This window comes from Diceros bicornis, chromosome 29 (genome assembly GCF_020826845.1).
Source record: "Diceros bicornis minor isolate mBicDic1 chromosome 29, mDicBic1.mat.cur, whole genome shotgun sequence".
In the NCBI taxonomy this organism is placed as follows: domain Eukaryota; kingdom Metazoa; phylum Chordata; class Mammalia; order Perissodactyla; family Rhinocerotidae; genus Diceros; species Diceros bicornis.
In genome coordinates, this window is record NC_080768.1 from 20530617 (window position 1) to 20541492 (window position 10876).

Sequence of the window (10876 nt, forward strand, 5' to 3'; positions counted from 1 at the left end):
CACATAAAAGCAACATTTTTCTCCAATGATTGCGCATGTTTCTCCTTGCTGGGCAGTGAGTACGTCCAGAGCACGTCGATTTTGGAGCACCACAGATGTTAGGCTGTTAATCTCTGACTGGAGTATGTTTAAGGTTTGCATGGTGGTGTTGAACTCTTGTTTCATTACCATAGAGAGATTTAATATTGTTTTCTCCAACTCATAATCTCCAAAGCCGGGGAATAGGACTCTCAAGGCTGAAAAGAACTTGGAGTTGTGATACACAAGTGGATTTTCCACGATTTCTCGACTGGCACGTTTATGTGGCACAATCTTATGAACAAACGAACCCAAGTTTGTAATTTGGCTAGCATTTAAGGTGGAGTGTTTGGTGACAGAAGGAGCCAGGTATCCAAGTCCGCATCGTCTTGACCAATTAGGTGGGAATCCTTTATACACTTTGTTGCCGCATAAAATGAAAAGACCAGTGTAGTTTAAAGACAAGGTTAGAATTGAGTCTGTAGTTCCCAGGATCTGGACTATTTCATGATCTGTGCCACTTGCACTGTTACTACCTAAATATCTCCATTTCCCATGAACTCCTGTCAGTCTGCGAGAACAGAACAGATTGCGGAATAGCTGGTCCAGGAGGCCTGCAGTCTGATTCTGACAGCTATAAAGCCTGGTCTTGTCACCTGACCAGGTGAGTCCAGATTTTTGATCCACCCATATATAGTCTGTGGCATTGGGCAGCTTAACCATGCGGATAGCTGCTATACCCCAAGTTGCACACGGGTGGCTCGTAGGCCATCCAGAGCACTTGGTGATTTGGCAAATGTTTGTGCCAGAGGGAGTAGTGATAGAGTCACTTACAATTCCCTTGAGAGTTCTGAAGATGCCACCTGCGGAATCAAACCACAGAGTTTGACTGCAATATTGTCTCGGTATGTCACCCAGGAAAGGTCCAGCGCCATGTTTACTTTCAATGCAGAGGGAAAAACTTTCACCTATTGCTTGTACTTGGGCAAGGGACAGTCCTTGACCTTCTAAGTAGTCTTTCTGGGGCCCAAGTGACTCACCAGGAGAAGAAGCAGAGTGAAGTTTCCCTTGTTGCGGATACCATACTCTGTTATTCATCCATTTTCCGTACTTAGTCTACCAGGTGTTCATATCAGCAGGAACAAAGACTAGTTCAGGTTCTTTTGCACTATCTAGCTGTTGACATAACCAACAGTCAGATTGATTAGTTAGCGTGGCTAGGGCTTGGTAAACTGGCATAAGGGGGTGTTTGGTCTGTGCCCGACCTGTTGAAAAGGAGAGGGTTAGTAAAAGCAAGACACGGATCGGAAAAGAGCCCATAGCGGAGACTTAGAGGGGAAGAGGGACAGATAGAGACCAGCACTCTCCAGTCAGCTTTCTAATAAATGATTAAAAAAATATATATATATATATATCCACTAATAGTTTGTGTGTGTGAGTGTGTATATATATAGGGAGTTTTGAAGCAAGGGGGAGGAAATGGGTCAAAGTAGGTTTTCTTGATCCGTGATCTTGGGAAAAGCTGTCTACTTCGTGATGTCGGCTGCTTCTGGGGCCTGGGTTTTGGCCCTCGAAATCCTTAGTTTAAGGTCACCTGTGGGGATTATCTCCCAGTTGTCTTGAGAGCGATGATCTGGGTCTATTTTGGCGTGGCTCGCGTGGATCCAGGAAGATTTTTCTTTTATTTTGATGGCAGTGCAGGTCATCAGTAAGACTTCATAAGATCTTTCCCAGCGAGGTGACAGTGCATGTTTTCTTCTAAAGACCTTGATGTACACCCGGTCTCCTGGTCGAAAGGGATGGCAAGGCTTGTCAGAAGGTGGTGGCCATGCCTCTTCTACCTGTTGACAATATGCTTCAAGTATACTAGTTAATTTTTGTATATAACAAGTCATAGCATCAAATTGTTCACTTAAGTTCCCATAATATTCATTTAATCCAGGAATTGAAGGTTTAGAGACGCCAGTAGGCATCGGACGTCCAAAAACTATTTCAAAAGGAGTCAGTCCATGCCTTCTATTTGGAGTATTTTGAATCTTCATAAGGGCCAAGGGCAGAGCCTCTGGCCATTTAAGTCCAGTTTCTTGACAGACTTTTCCTAGAGTTCTTTTTATATCTAGATTTTTACGTTCCACTTGCCCTGATGACTGAGGGTGATATGGGGTATGAAATTTTAATGAATACCCCAGAGTTTTTGCAAGCAAGTGGTTTATCTCTGCTGTAAAATGAGATCCTTGGTCTGATTCAATCCATAAAGGAATGCCAAAGCGAGGAATAACTTCAGTTATTAATTTCTTTACCACTGTTGTGGCATCTGCATGTCTGGTCGGATAGCATTCAGTCCATCCACTAAACATGCAGACAATAACCAAACAGTGAGAGTAACCTAAAGCTGAAGGGAAGTCTATAAAATCCATTTGGAGTGCCACAAAAGGCAGCGTGGGCCTGGGAGGACTTCCTGGATCACACTGATTTCTCCCAGAGACTTGGTAAGATTTGCAAGTTGTGCACTGGGAGGGGATTTGGTCAGAAATTTTATGGATGCCAGGGCAAAACCAATTGTCTTTCAGTTCCTTAACTTTCCCCCGTTTGTACATATGTCCCACTTGGTGGGAGATAAGTGCAAGCCAAAAAGTCAAAAGAAAAGGAGCTATTGGAAGTCCATTTGGTCCAATGTATAATCTATCTGATAATTGTTTGGCACCCTTTTGTATCTAATTGTCTTTTTCAGATTGTGGGGCATTTGCCTGATAGTTAATAACATCAGTCAGGGATAAAGGCAGGTTTAAGAACTGGGTGGAAAACGGATAAGGGGGTCCATAGTGAGCTGCATGTTTAGCAGCTCTGTCAGCCCTGTCATTTCCTAAAGATATGACATCAGTCTCCTTAGTATGGGCTGAACACTGAACAATGGCAATTTTTGAAGGAAGGTGAATAGCTTGTAATAAGGCTGTAATTAAGTGTCTATTAGCAATAGGAGTTCTTGCAGAAGTTAAGAAACCACGGGATTTTTAAATTGTGCCAACAGCATGGCAGACTCTAAAAGCATATTTGTGTAAACGAAAGAAAAACAAGGTTAATGGTTAGAGTAAATTGTAAACCAGTTTTTGAGTTCAGAGGACTGCCAGTGAAGAAGAATTTTAGATGTCAGCGTCAAAGTATCTTTTGCAGTTTAAAATGTCTCTGATGGTGTCGTCAGGTCATCTCTTAAGTTTATATCTAGTTCATAAGCTTTAGTTTGTAAGGCTTCAGGAAAAAGGGCAGGTTCAGTTTTCAGTGATTTTAAATGAAAATGATGGAAAAAATCAAAAACGTTAGTTTGGACATCTGTAGCCAGATATTTCAGGAGACTAGAAGAAATCAGGATCCAGTCCAGTCAACAGATATAAAACAAAAACCTCAAAAGACAACAAAACTAGGATCTAATATCCGCAAATTTATACTGAAATAGTTTTTACTGAAATATAATTTTTTTCTCTAAAATCACCCTCATTTTTATTAAGATAGCAAAATTAAAACTAGTTTGTAAAATAAGTCTAGTTCCAATAGAGTTGGCTCAATTATTTACATAAGTACAGCAAGAATAGCAGTTAATCATATAAGCTCTTTTAAATCTGCTTTGCTGAAACTTTTTATAAGGAATCTCAGATTGAACTTTAAAGGTCTCTCGAGGCCAGGAAAGCCAAGCCAAGGATTTTGTCATCAGACTTTGTCTGTAATATCTATAAATTTGGGTGAATTCCTCTATTCCGAGGTTTCCCCAAAATATTTTAAGGTTCTTTGTACTTGCCAGATAAGTGACATTCTTTACTTATCCTGGTAAGTGTTGCTTGGAACATAAGGTACCAGGCCAATATTTTTACGTGGCTTTATTCCATAAAGTCTAATCTTCATTCTTCAAAAGCTGTATGGTTATATTGTAAATATGATGTTCTAGTCACAACCTTGGTAATAGAACCAGTGTTTTTAATTGTGTCCTGTTATAAGGAGAACAGATTTTTATTGAACTTATGTAAATAACTATATTGCCATGAAAACAACAATATTTATTTACTAAGAGTTTCTAAATTTGAGGGATCAGGTAGAGAGAAAAAGATAAATATTTTAATTTTACTTATAAAAGTATCATTTACCAAATTGCTATAAGTCATAGCTAGCTCAGGAGAAAAGAGAAAAAGTTTTTTTTAAATCTGAAAAAACATTAAAAATTCAGCAATACTTCAAACGAAAAATCATAAAAATTATAATCATCCTTATCAGTTGGTTCAGTCCTGTGTAATCTATTCTTGATCCCAATCTTTTTGTTAGCAGCTTTATGAAGTCATCAGTTTCTCCATCGGATTTCTGTAATTTTTTTTTACCAAGTTCAGTTTTATGATCAGAAAGTTTGTCAGAAACCTGTACTCTAGTGTAAATGTCTGAGTCCTTTCTATGAATTTTTCTGAAGTTGAAACATTTTGCAAAAGCATTAGAGCAAAGAAATAAGTCTGTAAACAACAAGACCTCAAAATGGCAATTGACAAGGAAATTTGGTTAATTTTGTGACATATAACACTTTAAAATAATAATAACCAGAATTATGACTGATAACCAGGACAGATCAGAATTTCAGTAATGTTGTACAATTTTAAAACGCCTATATCAGTAACATTAACCCACAAAATATCACCTAAGCAGGCTTATCATCACTTGTCTGACAATGTTTTCTATGTAATTTACCATACTGAATAAGCCTAATAAGTTTAGTATCTTTCTCTTTATAGGTAGAGAGCAAATTTCTTTGAGAAGTTCCAGGGCCCTTTGAAAATTCTCAAAGAAAAAAGTAAAAAAAAGACTTTATTTAAGATATGAATTTTGGTGGAGCTTGTCAAAAATATAAACAATCAAAGCAAACAGAGCATTAACAGTCTAAAAGCCTTAATAGAGAGACCTCAGTCTTTTGAACACAGGAAATTATTTTAACAGTTTTTTTTTTTTTTTTTTTTAGGTAGACTTACTCAAAGGTAAAGAAAAATCTTTTGTAACCTCTTTATCAAGTTTAAGCAAATTATCTTTTTAAGAGACAGAAGACCAAATTTTAATTTTGTACCAGCTTATTTCTGCTATTAAAACTCATTTACTTAATTAAATTCATTTCAATCTTAGCCAACTTGACCATGCATAAAACTCCTTTTCTAGAATTCTTCTTCCACAAACCTTCTATAACTTTCCTCTTATATTCAGAATTTGTCCCATGTCTTTCTTTTCCCTCCTAGTACTTGAGGACAAATTTATCTTTCTTAACCAAACAAAATATTTCCATTCTTTGTACCTTTATACATCTTACTTTCTTTGTACACAGACATATTTTTTTTAATTTTTAGTAGCTTTAATCACATATACTAATTAGGAATTTTACCCTTTAGAAACCTTAATTTGTAAGTAAAAACTAAGTAAACAATTGTAAACTTTCTTTTATATTAGTATCTTGTGGCTTGGAAAATTTATGAACACTTACTTCATCATTTCTGGAAACATGTTACTTTATAGTACAATCTTTTAATAAAACACATGTTTACCAATAGACCCAAAACACCTTTTAGTTTTCCTGTGATGAAAAGCCAAAAGTAGACAAATGTACATTTAGCAATCAATGTCTAATATTTTATCTTATTCGGAAATGATGATACTCAGAGAATTTTTATCATAAAACTTAGCAAAACTCTCAAGTTTTAAGTCACCAAAAAGAGTTTGGAAGCTGTAACCACAATAACACATAATTATTGTTTAAAGTTCATCCAACATTCATCTTTTTTACAACTATTTAGTTACTTATTCCCAATAACTATTTAGATTGTCTATAAGACTTCATAAGACATTAGATAAAATTAGCCATCATTTAAATTACTATTTTTGTTAACCAGTTCTGTAATAGAAATAACATCAGTTTTTTTTTTTACAAAATTTCATGTAAATTTCGTCACCTCTTATACCTTTAAACATAATTATCATTAAGATTTTTATCAATAGGTCTTGGTCTTCTAACTTTGGACAAGAGAAGCATTCCCAGTCAGACATTTTAAAACATACTCAGGCAAAGTTGATGTAACCTCTTTGTATAAAATTAGCTCAAACATTCCAACCTTTATAATCTTATTAACACTTACACTTTTACATGTTCTCAATTTAATTGTAACCTGAGTCAAGGTCTTAAGACTAGTCAAATTTTTTCCTTCCTTTTTCTGGCCTTAATTCTTAGGTACCAATTAAGCAATTATGTGAGAGCTCTCAAAACATTTTTTTTTTCCCCAATTTAGAAGTTTTTCCAATTCAAAGGATCCGTCGTCTGGCCATTGACGAGTAGGATCTTCATTTATATATTTATTCTAATAGTGACTCGAACCAATAAGTCTTTTTAAGGAAAGACCTGGAGGTAACTTTCCACGCTTAGACTAAATCTTTACTATGGACGCAAGAGGCGTCCCTGGTGAGGGCGCAGATGATGTAGCCCCCATGATTCACAGAATTCACTCTCAAAGATATTCAGAGACAGTAAAGACCTTCGTTGCACAGGCAGTAAGGATGTCTCCGGTCTCCCACAATAGTGTGGGACGCCTCCAGTCACAGACCCGCTAATCTGTGACACCGGGCGGGCGATACTGGAATGGGATTTTTCCAGCACTAACAAGCAACGAAGGTAAAGACAACAAAAGCCCTTATGGACTGGGCCCTTTATGACAAACTCCCCTGAGAACTTGGCACAGCCGGACAAAGAGACAGTTCGGAACCCCAGTCTACTCGACTGGCCACCAAGGTGCACCCCGGTAAATGCACCTTCCGTATGGTGGAGACCAAGGAGAAGATTCTCACTGGTCACAAAGCCAAGTTTTCTCAGGACACAGAACAAGACAGAAGGAAAAACCTCATCCGGTTTTTTTTTTTTCTGTGCACAATGACAGTTTTAGTCACGCCTTAGGTCTCTTGGAGCCAGAATAATACCTAGAGGGGGAGGTGCCGCGGGGTTGGGGACTGTGTGTTTTACAGAGTACCTCGTCGTTGCACGGACATTTTCTTGCAGTTGGCGGGGGACCTGTGTCATCTACCCCGTTCCGTGACCCAACTTATCCTGTCACGGGAGTCTTTTGAAAGTGGCGAGCGCCCTAATGGCTCTTAACTGCTCGACCCGCGCCCACTTAAATTTGCGGCCTTTTTGGCTTCCAAGATGCCCTTGGCAATGACATTCACTTCATGTGCATAATAACCCACAGCAAAGTTTGTAGACGCCGGTCTGGTGAGACCCGCAAACTCACCAGTCTGTGGGGCCGGCCCGGACAGCAGGCTTGTAGGGCCTATGCCTGCGTCCTACCCTATGGTATTTCCTTCTTATGACAAAAGACACAGACAAAAGAGAAAAACAGAGACTATCTCTGGGAGGAAAAGGGATCAAGATCAAAAACCAAGAGTACTCTACCAAATTTAAACCAAGAGTCACTAAAAGCCCAAGAAACTAGTTTCCCAAATGTTTTTCCTGCCAATCTAAATTTAGAAAGAGAAAAAATTCTCACCACTTCCTTCCGCCGGACTCCGCAGATAGAGATTCCGGGATGCTGACGTGGTAAGAATTCTTACCTTTTGCCGGCTTTCGTCAGGCGTTCCCGTATCTCATCATCTGCAGTAGTCCAGGGAGAAGGCAGGTCTTCCAGCCAGAGAAGACAACTTACCAGCCAGTGCTTCTCCTGGCTGGCTCGCCAAAACTGTCGGAGGAAGAGGGAGAATCTCCCTCTGTCCTTTCCCTTAAGGTTCTTCTGGCTGGCCAAATAATCAACAAGACAGGTTAGCAGGAGAAAATAATACCAAGTTTAATAACATGTATACATGGGAGAAAGCAGGGACACTGCGTTTCTCAACACAATAGCAGAAATTCTCATCTTAAATATCATTTTCAGCCAATGACAAAGGAGGATTTTGGGGGTGGGGGAGTCAGTTACAGGAGATTACCACTAAAGCACAGTAAACAAGAGTAAGGTTTATTATACAGCCCCAAGGCCTCATCTTCCACATTGATAAGTTACTAGAAATGAGCTCACCCCCCCTTTTTCTCAATACAGAGAGGGAGATACCTTTACAAATGGAGACTTCCCTTGTAAATGATTGTCTGACAACTCCTCGCAGGGCCATCCAAAGAATGTGGCCAGAGAGACAGAACTCCCGATAAGATGGGCTTGTTGGTGCCTTTTCTATTGTAACCTCTATCCTAAATTATCTTTTATAGCAGTCATGATAATAACCCCTTCCTAAAACAGATTTTGTTGGTTTTAAATTCTTTAGGCAGTTTTGGAGGGGAAACTCAAATATTTTTCCTGAGCTCTCTGAGTCCTTATTGTCTTCAGCTCGAAATAATCTGCATACCAGAGTGGTGCTTCCTGGGGCAGCTTGCCCTGAGCACCATCAGCCACATATTTACAAGCAATATTCCAGGTGCCGAGATCTCACCTAGGAAATGTTTCACTGGCAGAAAGCAGCCTTCTCTCCAGGTTTGGGAGGCTCCTTCCTGTGATCCTTTCTTTTGTTTATAAGTTTCAATAGTGTTTATTGGAAAAATCAAAGCCAATCTTGCAGCACTTGAGAACATTCTTGTAAGCTGTAGGATTTGTTTTGTGCTATTTGGCTCTTCCTCCTCATTGACCAGCTACTTTCCCTCTCTAGAAGGATCCTACTAGTGACAGTGGTGCTCAACACACAAAGAACAGATCTCTAAATGGCCACAGAGGGCCAAGTGACTGACTTTGAAAACTAGATGATTCACGTGCAAAAACATTTGGCTTCAGTTATTTGTTGAATTCCTTCATTTGTGTGTTTGGCAGGGGTTGGGAGGGAGAAGGTGGCAATACTGAGTTGTTTTCATAATTTCTTCTGTAGAAACCAAGCCAAAGAAACCTAGAATGAATGAAAGAATAAATGATCAAACAAATGAGTTTTCTAAAAGAAATGGTTCTTGGATCATATTTTCAAAGATCTCAAAATCCCTTTGATGAGTTCCATTTATGGAGAAAAACAGCCATTTTACCAAGTTCTATGTCAGAAATACAGAACATAAAGCCTGGGGAGGGCGGGGTGGTGGGACATTTAAGACTAGTGACATCTAATATTCACCTCAAAGTTGTTTGTATTTCTGCAACGCAATCCCTCCTTATGTCTCCTTCAAATCTCCATGCATCTGGCCTTGGATGAGTGTGGCTTAATGTGGGAAGGGGTGGAATTTTACATCTGGGTCGACACCATGTGAAACAGTACTAACACACACAAGAAAGTGATAGAAACCATAAACTAAGCATCTGCAGGAAGTAGCATGCTTGTTAGGCCTCTCTCATCAAGATCACAGGAACTGGGAAATCCCAGTTGATATGTGGATTCCATATAGAACATCCATCTGACCACCACCAGCACAACCACTGCCACCAGCAGCCAGACCAGAGAATTTGTGACTTTACCACTTCCTTCCGAGGGGGGTCTTAAAAGTTCCCCAGAGGAGATAACCTTTGAGGCTATGTGATTCCAGTTTCCACTTAGTGTTCATGCTCAGAACCTATCTTTTGTGGACTGATCTGAAATCTCTCCATCGTAATTGCTAGAAATAGCCCCTAACCCAAAGAGCTTAAGTCACTTTCCCAAAGCCATACAGTCTGGTATTTTCCAAGCTGAGACTAGAGACCAGTTGTCCCACCTCCACACCAATGCACCACGTTCCACCGTCACATGCTGCCTGGCTTTAAACAAAGGGTCTGAAAGAACCGGGCCTGATTTGAAGACTAGGAGTACGAAGTGAAGCAAGGCTACCTGGCAAGGTCGGGGGAAGAGCTTTCAGCAAAGCAGAACTGGGGTCTTGATTCAGAAGGTGCCGAAAGGCTGCCATCATCCCACGACAGAAACAAACCACAAGATTTGGCAGGTGCCTATTTGTTGGAACCTAATTCAAGCAAGTTAACATTGCTTGTAAAGGTGCATGGTTGCATCCGAACTCAGAAGAAACTGTGACTAATAGCACAGCTGAGTCCCAGGTGCTGCGTTTGATCTGACACTCTGATTAGGGGTTCCCTTCTGCCTTTTCAGACGCAGCATATACCCTCTCAGGTCCTATCGTTAGAGTTCAACAAAGTCTTCCTAGAAACCAACTTTCTTTCAGACCTGAGAATATTCATAACAAAGTAGATCAAGAGATTATCTAATTATCCTGAAATTTTTGAGGCATCAGAGAAAAGCATCGATCTAAAGAAGTTTTCTTTTCACTTTATTCCTCTCAGTATCATCTTTTAAGATCATGAAATCAAGAGTGATCTAAAAAAAACATTTTTAAATCTGTGTTAGAGAGAACAAAAGTCTAATAAGGGCCCAAAGAATGGGTGACTGCTTCTGGAATGTTTAGGATTTGAGAGAGATGTCCCAGGTTTTCAGATGCCACTATATTCTTTTCTGTAGGGATGAGGCTAGTCTCACCCCTCCTTTTCAGGAGAAGGGCTATAATGAAGTCAGCAGAAACTATCTCCAGGTTAGGTTTTGTCTGCTCAGGCTGCTATAATAAAATACCATAGACTGCCTGGCTTAAACAACAGACTTTTATTTCTCACAGTTCTGGAGGCTGCAAAGCCCAAGATCAAGGTGCCAGCAGATTTGGTTCTTGCTGACGGACCTCCTCCCGGCTTGAGGACAGCTTCCATCTCCCTAAATGCTCACACGACCTCTTCTTAGTGTGCTTGTGCATAAAGAGAAAGCTCTCAGATCTGTTCCTCTTCTTCCAAGGGCACTGATCCCATCAAGAGGGCACCATCCTTGTGATTTCATCTAAATCTAATTACCTTCCAAAGGCCCCACCTCCAAATAC

At 39.7% G+C, this 10876-nt stretch overlaps 1 long non-coding RNA gene across 1 annotated transcript; it reads right to left on the reverse strand.

Moving 5' to 3' along the window:
* Positions 1-1589: 1589 nt before the first annotated feature.
* LOC131393959 (uncharacterized) lies at positions 1590-7969 on the reverse strand. The gene is made up of 3 exons (XR_009216023.1): positions 7627-7969; positions 3805-3995; positions 1590-1804 (listed from the first exon to the last, which is right to left on the reverse strand). It is a non-coding gene; the product is annotated as an uncharacterized LOC131393959 (long non-coding RNA).
* Positions 7970-10876: the final 2907 nt, after the last annotated feature.